Source organism: Ambystoma mexicanum, chromosome 6p (assembly GCF_040938575.1).
Source record: "Ambystoma mexicanum isolate Mex_15411 chromosome 6p, UKY_AmexF1_1, whole genome shotgun sequence".
Classification (NCBI taxonomy): domain Eukaryota; kingdom Metazoa; phylum Chordata; class Amphibia; order Caudata; family Ambystomatidae; genus Ambystoma; species Ambystoma mexicanum.
In genome coordinates this window covers 48,085,140-48,098,525 of record NC_090935.1, presented here as the reverse complement: position 1 = coordinate 48,098,525, position 13,386 = coordinate 48,085,140, and the positions used below count along the sequence as shown (strand labels likewise).

Below are 13,386 nucleotides of genomic sequence, written 5' to 3'. Positions count from 1 at the left end.
TTGTCTGTGGTGCTTGGGAGTCGAACACCATTGTTCGGAGTGCGAGGACTGTATGTCCATGACAGCCAAGGCCCTGAAGGAGCGTAGGGGGAAGCTGGAGAAAGGTAAGACTTTTAAAGCTTCTTCTTCGTCGACGAAGTCGAGACATTCGTCTCCTCGTCACCATTCGCGCTCCAGGTCTCGGAGTGGGTCTCATCACTCCTCGAGATCGAAGCACTCGAAGAGGAGACGTCGAAGATCCCCTTCTCCGTCTTCCTCTTCCTCTGTTTCGCCAAAAAGAATCCCTTGCCCCACGAAACATAGTTCCCGGGCTGAATGGGAGGAATTCAGAAAAAATATGGTGAGCGTCTTCGAGAAAGCGGCCTCGACCCCCTCGAAGACTGCCGAGAGCGATGCTCTGGTCGAAAGACCCGAAGGTCAAAAACACCGCGAGTCGTAGTACCCGGCGAAAGAAACCTCTCGAGCGCGTCTCGAACCCTCGAGTAGGACTATGACCTCCAAACCTTCCTCGAAGGTTCCGTCGACGCCGTCGACGAAGGTTCGGTCGACGTCGAGGTCGATGTCTTCGACGCCGTTGTCAAAGGGACCTTCGACTCGACGCCGGCCTCGACACCGGCGTCGACGCCGAGAAAAGTCACGGTGACCAAACATCCAGTGACGATCCCCAGGCCCTCGACGTCGATGGCGTCGATATTGTCGAGTAGAATTCCAATTCTGTCGAGGTCCTCGAGGCCTCCACCTCTGTTTTCGACGCCACGCTCTAAACCTTCGACGTCGGCGTCGACGACATCGACGTTTTCGAGGCCAATAATGACAAGTTCGGCACCCTCTGCCTTGGAAATGGGATTTACTCCCTTTATGAGTTCAGAACAATTGAGAACTATATCCTCAATTTTAGAAGAGGGTGATTTGTCTGAACAAGACACATTTGAGTTACAGGGACCTGTAACCCCAGTTAGAGAGGAATTTTCCTCTGAAGAGCGCAGATTAAAGGATCTTCATGATTCTTTACATGAGGCAAGTGGGTTAGACACTTCCCCTGAGGTGGATTTTGCTAAGCCAGACCCGGGGGAGCATGCTGAAACCCCCTACAGAGCCTTAATGGCCAGGATTACAGAGTTCATGGGGTGGTCTACACCTTCACAATCTTTCCAGCAAGATGACCTCACGGATATTCTTGACAAAGGCCCACAAGAGGATCCAGTGGTGCCCTGTCATAAAGCTCTTCAGAGAAAGATCATGACAAACTGGGAAACCCCAGATGTAATACCAGCAGTAAATAAAAAAAACTGTCTGCAAAGTACAGGGTATCTTCCACAGACCCAGAGTTCTTGTCTAAACATCCATCCCCAGAAAGTCTGGTGGTACAAGCAGCATCCTCTACCGATGTCAAGACGGCTTATCCTACAGTCCCACAGGACAGGGACGATAAAAAATATGATGCTATGGCAAAGAAAGTCTTTTCAGCATGTAGCATGGCGTTAAAGTCTGTTAATGCTACTTGCACCCTTGCTAGGTTCAGCCATACACTTTGGGAGTGTGCTTCTACAGCGGCTGACCGCATCCCGGAGGGAGAAGAAAGGGATGCGTTCCTGAATATTATACAGGACGGTAAAGACGCTATGTGCGAATCCCTCCAGAAGGGCATTGATTCGGCTGACAGTATCAGCAGAGCAATGGCGGCAAGTACATCAACCAGGAGGTTCGCTTGGTTGAGAAAGTCGGGTTTTGCCCCAGATGTGCAAGCCAGGCTCTTGAACATGCCATTTGATGGCTCTTCTTTGTTCGGGAAAAAGGCGGATGACAGTTTAGAGAAACTGCAAACTTCAAAAGCAGCAGCAAAATCCCTAGGAGCTGCAATCCGTCAGACTCCTTTTCGTCCCACAGGAACCTCTGCGAGGGGCAAGTCCTTTCGCTTCTACTCCGCATTCGGAAGAGGTAGAGGACGACCGGCTCAAAGGGGTCAAAGAAGAACTACCCGAGGTGGACGGGGTAGATATTCTAAAGCCGCAGCAACAGCAGGTGCCTCTTTACCATCGGCATCTGCATCAGCCGCCCCAAAACCACTCTGAGGACTCCCCTCGCAGGACACCTGTAGGAGGCAGGTTGACTCAACATCTGACGGTATGGCAGGCTATCACGTCAGACGCTTGGGCATTGGAAACAGTCGCCCAAGGTTACTGCCTGCCTTTCCTACGTATACCTCAGAGTCATCCACCGGGGATCAGTTCTCAGAAAGCTCCAGATCCGCTCCTCTTGCAGGAAATTTTGGACCTGCTAGAGAAAGGTGCCATAGAACCGATACCTGTAGCGGAGAGGAACAAGGGCTGGTACTCCCCTTACTTTCTCATTCCGAAGAAAGACGGAGGACTGAGACCCATCTTGGACTTGCGAGAATTGAACAAATTCCTCAGGAAAGACAAATTCAAGATGGTCACTCTTTCTCAGATCCTCCAGGCCCTTCAGTTTCAGGACTGGTTGGTATCTCTGAACCTTCAGGACGCTTATTTCCATGTGCCTATCCATCTCAAACACAGGAAATACCTGAGGTTCGCAATTGGCAACTCTCACTATCAATTTCGAGTACTGCCATTTGGACTGACCTCCGCCCCGAGGGTCTTCACCAAGTTAATGTCGGTAGTGGCTGCAAGTCTAAGGAGGGAAGGGATTCACGTCTACCCCTACCTAGACGATTGGCTGATCAGGGCTGTTTCTCCGGAGCAAGCTCAGATCCAGCTAAATCACGTGTGCTACTCCCTTCACAAACTGGGCTTCTCCCTCAATTTAAAGAAGTCTCAAATGATACCATCGCAGAGACTCCAGTTCATAGGAGCGATCCTGGATACTTCCCTGGGAAAAGCCTCGCCACCAGAGGTGAGGGCTCAAGATATTCTACAGATGGTTACCAAGTTCCAACATGCCCAACGTCTCCCAGCCTTCGACTTTTTGAGGTTGCTAGGCCTCATAGCATCTTGCATTTTCCTTGTGCCAGAGGCTCGCCTGAGAATGAGATCCCTCCAGTGGGCACTGAGGACTCAGTGGTCACAATTCTCAGGGAGAATGACAGATCTTCTTCAGGTTCCCGGCAGGGTGGCTCGAGACCTTCAGTGGTGGGCCTGTCAGGAGAACATTCTGAAAGGAGAACAGTTTTGGCAACCCTGGCCGGAGATAACAGTAGTCACGGATGCCTCACTCACGGGGTGGGGAGCCCACGCCAACGACTTGACCATCAGCGGTCGTTGGTCTCCATCGGAGTCCAGACTACACATCAACCTGTTAGAGCTGAGAGCCATCAGACTTGCGTTGAAGGCTTTTCTGCCAGCTGTACAAGGGAAGAATGTCCTGATAATGACGGACAACACGGTGGCCATGCATTACCTCAACAAAAGAGGAGGCGTAGGATCACTACCCCTGTGCAGAGAGGCCATGCAGCTCTGGTTTTGGGCAATCCAAGAAGGAATCTCTCTATCGGCAGTTCACCTAGCCGGAGAGAAGAACTTGACAGCGGACGCTCTGAGCAGGCAGAACACAGTCTCCCACGAGTGGGAGCTAGCTCAGGAAGTCCTTCAAGAGATCTTCGCCCTTTGGGGAACCCCTCAGGTAGATCTGTTCGCCACCAGCCTAAACAGGAAATGCGACCTGTTCTGCTCAAGGGAATTTCCTCCGAGAGGAGCTCTGGGAGACGCGTTCATAGTGGACTGGGAGTTTCCGCTTCTGTACGCGTTCCCACTGGTCCCTGTCATTCCTCAAATGATCAGGAGGTTGAGAAGATTCCGGCGAACCATGATCCTAATTGCCCCGGATTGGGCCAGGAGAACGTGGTACCCGGACCTTCTAGACTTGTCCATCTGCCCTCCAATTCGACTTCCTCTCAGAGAGAACCTACTCTCACAGAAGGGAGGTCAGGTTCTCCATCCAGACATCAAAACCCTCAACCTTCACGCTTGGCTTCTGAACGGCTGAGGTACAAGGATTGGGACCTCCCTGATGATGTTATGGAGGTGTTGCTTTCGGCAAGGAGGCCAGCAACAAAGTCTTTATACCGCTGCCGTTGGAACAGATTTTGCAGCTGGTGTAGAGAACAGAATATCGACCCATTTTCATGTGGTACACCAATGGTTTTGTCCTTCCTACTATATTTGGCAAATTCAGGCCTTCAAGTTGGCACCATTAAGGGCTATCTCGCAGCGCTATCTATCTTTAAGCGTACTGCGGAGGAACCATCCTATTTCAAATTACCCTTGGTAATACAGTTTCTAAAGGGGTTAACCAATGTTTATCCCCCAAGACCATTCCAAGTTCCCCTATGGGATTTAAACTTAGTACTAACTTTCCTGATGGGTACACCTTTCGAACCTCTCCATTCTTGTTCGTTAAGATTCCTTACCCTTAAGACTGTTTTATTAATAGCACTTACTTCTGCTAGAAGGGTGAGCGAATTACAAGCTCTTTCTTGTAAACCCCCTCATACAATCTTTCACAAAGACAAAGTTGTCCTGCAAGTGAAGCCTAATTTCCTCCCAAAGGTAGTTTCTGAATTCCATATCTCTCAGAAGATTACCCTACCATCTTTCTATCCTCCTCCTCACCCGGGGAAAGAGGAAGAGAGGTTACACAGACTAGACCCTAGGAGGGTTTTAAGTTTTTACATTAGTAGACTAGCCAGGATAAGACAGGCAGACCAGCTGTTTGTAGGTTACGCAGGTCACAAGCTGGGGTTACCAATAACTAAGCAGACCATTTCCAGATGGATCATTCTAGCCATTCTGGAATGTTATAAACTGGCAGGGAAAGAGCCCCCTCAAAACCTTAGGGCTCATTCGACCAGAGGTATTGCAGCTTCATCGGCCCTCAAAAGAGGCGTGCCGATTAAAGACATATGTGCGGCCGCTACATGGTCGTCTATCCATACCTTTACACGTTTTTACAATCTGGATTCCTCCTCTAGTCAAGAGACTAGGTTTGGAAGGGCTGTACTGCATTCTATTCATCAATAGAAGACAGCGTGAAGTCAGTACTCCCTCCTCCGAATATAGAATACTGCTATGGGAGCCTATCTAAGATGAGGAATACGTCGGAGGATACAATCCCTTCGAAGAACAAGTTACTTCTTACCTTGTAACGTTCTTTCGACGGGATGTTCCTCCAACGTATTCCTCATCGACCCTCCCATCCATCCCCGCAGTTCTACTTCCCTTGTTGTTGCAGCTTACGCTCCTTCAGGGTGACTAGTCTAGTCCAGACAGTTATACTGTGGGCTACAAAATGGAACTGAGCAACGGACGCTGCGCGCGGCCTTTATAGGCAGGATGACGTCGAGCGTCGATACGGCGGCTGTCGAAGGACATCGACTCGAGGGACGTCGACGCGCAGCGCCCTCTAGAAAAAATTTTCCGAGGCCAGCAGAGCTGGAAGGATATATCTAAGATGAGGAATACGTCGGAGGAACATCCCGTCGAAAGAACGTTACAAGGTAAGAAGTAACTTGTTCTTCTCGATACTTAAATGCATTCAGAGGCCTCAGTAATATTGTGAAATTGGGTGAAGGCATCCCTTAAGACATTGGATGTTTGAATTGAAATTAATTAAGTGACCTCTTTTGAAGGCATGGTCCATCTGGTGATGTTGGAACACATTTTCTTATCTCATCTATTTAGACAAATCAGTCACCTATGTGCTTGCTTATCCAGAAGACGCTTTCCTTGGTCAGTTTTCTTGGTCTTGTGATAAACCCAGAACATGGCTCAGTGCGGACAAGGCCAAGTGGCTTGGGTTGCGGAAACAACCCGGGAGTGTGGGGGGTTATCTTGGGAGCATGCCAAAGGAGGGGTGCAGCAGGCAAGAGTGGGGCTTCGGCAGGTGGGAGCAGGCCAGAGTGGGTCTCAGGTAAGCATGTGAAAGAACGCCACAGGGTGATTGGGTAAATGGGTAGTAGCCAATGAGAGGGGTACTAGGGTGGCTGCAGGACAGAGGGGGCAACATGTGGTTGGGTGCATGCCAGAGGAGGTGCTCGGGTGGCAGGGCACAGGCCTACCCGCAGGCCTCGGGTGGGTACGGGGCTAGCACCTCAGAGGAGAGCTCAGGTGCATGGATGGGAGAACACAAGGCAAGTGGGCTCAAGTGGGTGGGAGTAGCCCAAGGATAGGGCTCGGTCAGTTGCATGCATTAGCGCTAACACTACAATTGTCTTCAATACTGGGACTTCACACCATCATGGTGCTTGCACTGGACAGGACTTCAGTGGTGCAAATAATGATTCTAAAACAACGACAATCTGAAATGGCCAATTAAAGGGCAAAGCCAAGATGCAGTGAACCAAATGAAGCTCTCACTGCTGTTGGGAAATTTGAAAAGTTCAAACTTCGCACGCCATACCACTGACTGGGGGGTGGACACATCATCATCATTTCTGTCACTTTTGCAAATTGCTACAAATATTACAATATTTATGGTAAATGGGATAAATGTATAAATATATGTGGTTGCTCTACGTATCGAAGGGTGTTTTGGCAATCACGGCAAAGGCCTGTCAGCAGTCAGGGAGCAGGTTTCGTAAGCAAGTCAACGGGGTGGTTGCAGTAAGTTTGCAGATGGCTGAAGTGCTGGAGGGCGAAGGGAAGATGGGATCTCCGGTAAACAGGAGAGTTCATTGTTGTAAGGGATAGGCATTTCTAAAACCTGCAGTGTTGTTTGATCAGATGGCTTCACCCAGGACACTTACGGAGATCAGTAGTAATTCATTTCAGGAGAGCGATTGTGTTGCCAGAGAGTGGGCGGAACTTATGTGAATAGGAAGGGTCAATAGTCATAGAATTCAAACACAGGACAGGTTTGGGCAACGAGGTTAGCAAACATGAATAGGTCAAAGGGAATCTACGTGTCTTTTTCTCATCTTCATGTGCTTAGGTATTTTTAGGGCAGATCTGTGTGCATCATTAATAGGAATTCTGTTATTTTGTAACTAAGAGGCAAGGCCGACACCAACTATGGAGAGGTTTTTAGGAAGGGGTATTTTGAAAATGTAAACCGTGTAATGATAAGTTTTAGGGTATTGTGTTATGTCTGTGTCCAATGAACTGTTTCTCTGTACAGGGCAACCAATCATGCTTGGGGTGATGCCTTTGTAACAGTATCTGGGGGAGTGTATTAAATGTTGCAAACTGTATATAATCTGTGTTCTTTGTGTGGTTCAGCGAGACTAGGGTTAGTTTTAGTGATAGATGTCATCTGAGCCGCCTCCTGGCCGTTGTAAAATATACTTGCTTTATGGACAAAAGGCGCACTTACTGATTTTAGAGATGGTTCTAATTTGGGTAAAGGGGCGGAGCTGAAAGTCCACGCCTACACTGCTTTATAAAGAAGCTGATGGACCGCAAACAAATTCACACAATATAGGTTGTTCAAAAAGTCTGCTTGTGAGTGCTACAACTTAATATACAAAACTGAAATTAGCACAAGCCCAAACTTTCCAAAATGTATAAGCTCATCTGTGGACATATCCTTGATGCTTTGCAAAGCAAAAATATCATCTACTCCTTATTAAATGCACCCTCCTCCATATTGCCACTTTCCCCCTTCCTAAGAGCCATCTGCTTCAGCCGCCTGCCATCCACTTTGCTCATGATCGGTGTTTCTCTTTAGAGGTCTGCTTTCTGTTAAATGGCCAAGCATCTACCACAAAGCAATGCTCTGAACACTGACAACGTGCATGCAAGCTGGAGCGACTCAGATGTGTGCAAGTAATCATGTGGACTATACCACAGGTAAGTCAGAAAACCCCTGTGAAAATACTAAGTGGATCTACTTGACCAGGGTTTGATTGGGAATGATAACACAGTTAGGTAGCCCTCACCCACAAGTGCTAGAATGGATTTCTAAACTCTGGCCTGCTGGACAGATGTTTAGGAGGCCACCCTTGTTAGTGAAACAGGGGACACTTCTGGGAAGATAGCCAGACCAAGTCACAGTAGCTTGGAGAGCAGTCAAGACGAGATCTCAGGAGGAGTGAGGGTGACCAGAAGTCCACAATGAGCACACACAGTGAAACAGCAAGAATTATCCTTAGACAGAAGGATATACAAAATATACTATTTATTATATGCCCAATAATCAACATGAATAACTGAATTAGCAATAGCAACATTACCACGCAAGCAACACACTATGTAACATATATGCAATCACTGTAGTCCATGCGAAAAAGTCATTATCCCAACCTGCAAGGGAAAGTGGTTTATACCTTTTGGAAGATAGACAACCATCAGAGATGGAAAACCTAACTTCAGAAGTCCAGCCCTCCAAAGAGTGGAGCGTTGTGCTCAATGTACAATGTGTGCGTACAAGCACCTGGTCGTGCATGAAAGTCACCAAGTACCTTATTAGGAAGCTTGAAAAAGTAAGTCGATGGGGATGAACGAATTTCAATCATCAGCAGGGGATCTGCTGAGATGAACAAAGCTGTTCCCGACTCTCGGAGAGCTTTAGGAAGTGGCTGCCATCCAAGCCAGGGAGAAGACCAGCAATTATCCTCTATGGGTAAAAGTGCACGGATGAACTTGGGCCACCAATATGTGGTTTTCACTGCCCTTAGCTCGGTTTTGGTCCAAACTTGGCAGCTTTGGTAGTGGTCGATGGAGGTTCAATGGAGGTTCAAATTCCCGCCGTCGGTATGGAGCAGGAGCTATAAATATCTGCCTGTGCATAGAACAAAGAAAACAATGATGCAGCTGGTCTCAGGGCACAGGAAGGAATGTGTGAAAGACGCCTTCAGTGACCGGCACTGTCTCACAGTGATGCAGGGGCTTTGAACACTTGCGTTTTGCCACAGTCTTCTATTTCGCGACACAAAGGGACTAGGCCGATGAAATTTGGCAGGAGTGCTTTGTAGCGCAAGCTCAGATTCCCCTATTTTTTCAAGCCAAAACTCAAAATGGCAACGCTCCTGCACGGTAACCCAGTGGAGAAATGGGCAGCCACGGGACCTTAAGATCGGATCCTGGAACACCAGGGGTTTCTCCCACCTACTAGAAAAACCCTGGCCGGACGCTCTAGATGTGGTCTGCCTTCAAGAGACGTGGATGACGAGCTGCCCAACTGCGGATGCTTACGAAATAGCTTTCAACCCAGCCTTTAAAAAAAGTAGAGGAAGACCAATGGCAGGCTTGTTGACTATTGTAAAAAAGAGTCAGGTTGTCGTATTACAAGCTCTTTAATTCTATCACCTTTCATACTATTGTCAACCATAGCCCTGGATGGGCTTCAAACTGACAACTCGACTCTTCTCCATATATTTAATATATATTGGAATCACACTCAAGCCGGGTCAAGTTCCTTCATAGATATAGTCTCATCTAAAATTGACAATCTCATTCTTGATAATGAGTCAATAAACATAATAATATGTGGAGACTTAAACATCAACTGTCTGGCAACAAGAATGAAAAACAACGAAGTCGTGTATGCACCTAATAACGTGGCCTCAAAATGGATGGGGGAAATGGAAGCCAGAAATTTAGCAATGCTCAATGGAAATTCTGTCGGCGACATACCAGCAAAACCCACGTGGCGACGAGCAGACCAGAAATCTACCTTAGACTACTTCTTCGCCTCAGAAAAGATCCAACAAACCACCAAGACACTTGAGGTAATACCTATGATGCAAAGCGACCATGACATGGTAATCCTCACCGTGTCAGCCGTAAAGCAACCATCCCAAGAAAGATGGAAACATCGGATACTGGCTAAGCCAAACAGAGTTAGGCTAACACTGCTCCCGGCTGAAGTCTCCACATTTTCAGAATCCTTCACCAAACTAGATTGTGGAGTCGAATACGCACACTTATTACACCTGTTTGTGGAAAAAAAGCAGGGCCTGAGAAAACTTGGCTTTGCTAACAAACATAAGTTTGACGTCGAGATCATGAGAAGAAAGAGAGAACTACGCGCCTCCATCAGACTCCTGAGACTCAGAGATCCTACAGACTCAGAGCGAGGAAAACGTGTTGCAAAACAGAAATATAAAAATTGGATAAAATCTTACAAAGCCCTCATGTTCCAAAACGATGCGGAATTAATGATGCAAAAAATGAACAACAAAAACCCGGCAGAGTTTTGGAGACTTTTAAACAACGAAGGTGCCCCTCAATCTGCACTGATGTCAAACATGGTACCAGCAGCGAGGTGGACATTACACTTCAAAAATTTGTACAGCAAACAAGGGACCTGCCAGGCCCCTATAACACCAATTCTAACTAAATGGGACCTGACATTCCTCAAAGCAGACATTCTTCAGATAATCAAGAACGCCAGCGACTCAAGGGCTCCTGGTCCTGATGGTTTGACCAATGTAACCTTAAAACAAAATATGGAGCTATGGGCGGACTTTTGTGAGGAACTCTTCACTCGAATCTGCAGAAGACAAGAATCTCCAAAGTCTTGGAAGCAAGCAATAATTGTGCCTATCTTTAAAAAAGGAAACCGGCTTGAGCCAAAAAACTATCGACCTATTGCTCTTTTAGACGTACTGGGCAAAGTGTATGCAACAATGTTGCAACAGAAACTTTCACAATGGATTGTCGACAGTGGCCACCTGGATGAAAGACAAACAGGCTTTGTAAGAGGGGTCGGCTGTGGCCTTAACCTCCTGTTGATAAACTTGCTGAAAATGGAAGCGATTAGAGCTGGGAGAAAGGTCTATCTCGCCTTGATAGACTTTTCCCACGCTTTCGATACTATCGATCGAGAGCTACTTTGGACGAAAATGTCTAACTGGGGGTGTCCCGAGAGTCTGCTAGCTGCCATCAAAGAAATCCACTCTGCTACCACCATTAGAGTGCGCCTTGACCAAGGTGGTTTGCTTACAGAAGAAATTAACACTTTTCGTGGTGTCAAACAAGGCTGCCCCCTGGCGGCAATCATCTTCAACCTTTTTCTCTCAGACATTGGTTTCGCAATAAACGAGCCACGATCGTTTTCTCCCACGATTCACGGTTCTGCATTAGGATGGATGTTGTATGCTGACGATTTGATCTTGTTGGATTCTACCCCAATCGGCCTCCAGCGCAAAATAAATGCAGTCGAACGTTACGTGGAAAACAACGGTTTGATCATTAACAACTCAAAAAGCGAAATACTAACACTACAGAATTTGCAAACTGGATGCCACCGGAAAAACAACAAATTCAGATGGCACCTGGGAAAGGAAACACTCATCACGGTGGAAAGCACCAGATATCTTGGGATGCAAATTAATACAAATATAAACGATAGCCCCTGGATGGAGCTCACGAAGATGAAATGTCGACACTTAGCCTCCCAAGCCTCAATCTTAAACAAAAAATATGGAAAGTTTTCACTCAAGCCTGTGATAGCGTTCTATCAGCAGAAGGCTGTACCAGCCTTGATATACGGTGCAGAGAATGCCTTTGGATGCCCGGCGGACTTTTGGTCAATCCTGGAACAAATTTTTTGGGTAAAAATTCTACACCTTCCGAACAGCACCCCCACATCCTGCATACGTTACGAGCTAGGCATGATCTCGCTTGAAGCCCGGATTATGTGGAACACCTTGGCCCTTTTCAGGAAAACTGTGTTGCCTGTAATAGCACCTCAATTCAAAATACTACGCAATCCTGGTAATGCTAGCCCAGACAGTATCCTAGCGTTGTGGTACAAAAGATGTCAAGACCTGCTAACCACTCATGGAACGAATATTAAAACTCTTCAGGACAACCCAGATTTGGTGAAGAAAAAGATCTGGGAAGCTGATTGGATTCAAACTAGTGAAGACAGAAGAATGACCAAAGCAATGAAGGACGCTCCAGCTGAGGCACGAGCATTCAACACACTACAAAACTACGTAGTTTTGTTTCCGGATAACGTTAAAAGGGCAACATACATGAGATTTCGCCTAAACCTATTCAGAACTAAAGATCGGACAAAGAACTGGATAGGAAACGTCGTCTCAAACATTGTTTGTAGATACTGCAAAACCTGTGATGAATCACTTAAGCACCTTGTTTTATTCTGCCCATTCTTCAAACTACAAAGAACTAAACACCTGGGACAACTAGTATCTGAGCACTCAATAAGGAATGCAGAAGAATGGTGGCAGTTGATGTTCTCTGGCTCCAACACACAACTGACAAGGTTGCTAACCGTGTTTTTGCAGGAAATTGAAGGAAGCCTAAAGTCGAGGGACACCGAAGATGAAGGCTGATGGTATAGGCTCGTATGGATCTTTATCAGCTCATCCGATGTCACATACGAAGGCTTTTCTGGCCCTAGCTGTGGATGCCAGATCTCTCATGATTGTATCCTGAAATGTGATTTCATGTATGTCTCTGAATGTGGAAATGGATGATGTGTATCCTTATCTCCTTTTTCTTTTTAAAGGTTTGTATAAACCAATAAAAAAAAAAAAAGAAAAAAAAAAAAGAAATGGGCAGCTCACTGGATGGCCCAGGAGCAGTTCTGAACAGGATCTTTTGGAGGGATACCAGGAGGCATTCTGAGGGATTGGTCCCACCACTCCAAAGCTTTGAAACGCCTGTTCATGTTTTCAGTGATAGAGCGCAGAGCAGGGCTCCATCGGGACAACAGCCGGCTTCGGGTGGCAAACCTTTCCAGCATGTCTCAGGATGGTCCAAGGGACAAGAGAGCTAAAGGAACAAACAAAAGATCATGTGGCCACTGTCATAAACCAAACGTGGTAAGCAGGGTATGGCTCTGGAAAAAGTTATACACATATCGAAAAAGCTACTGCTGCCACCAGTCTGTTCCTAGCCACGCCTGTACACTCACCAAAAAAATCCTTAGAGGGCGACAAGAGCCAGATATCACATCAACCTCATTGCGCGGTACAGTAATGAACTTTGCACAAGGTTGAAATGTTACCAATAAGCGGCAACAAAGTCAAAAGGCTTAGAGAAACAACATTTCTCGGTACTGACAACCTGATGGACATGTCAGTTGTCCCATAACAATGAGCGTAATCCCAGTGGAGTGCAGCTGAAGGCTGTGCTCCACTGCAAAAGGTCAGGTCAGGAAACTGGAACAGAAGCAAAAGGTTTTGGTGGTCCATAAATATGGAGGGAACGTTGCATTCAGAGACATCTTTCCTAACAGCGAGGTTTCAAGCAAGGAGCATGGATGGTATGAGTGTAAGCAGAGGGCAAGGCAACATATATAGCCTTCCTCTGAACATGCCTGAATAGATGGAGGCTGGAGTCTAACTTCTCCTGGCAGAGGCCTACTTTACTTTAAAGACAGGGCTGGAGATGCTGCTTCAGTTGGAAAGGGGCACAGGGATGTGCACTGAAGACAGTCGTTAAGATACGTATGCTCCTAGACTGAGGCAACAAGAGGTAGTACAGCAACATGACAAAG

General features: G+C 47.0%; 1 protein-coding gene across 1 annotated transcript in view; it reads right to left on the bottom strand.

Annotated features, from left to right (window-relative positions):
- LOC138511193 (zinc finger protein 84-like) overlaps window positions 1-13,386 on the bottom strand; it is a 604,912-nt gene that overhangs the window by 381,980 nt on the left and 209,546 nt on the right. The gene's annotated exons all lie outside the window — the stretch shown is intronic.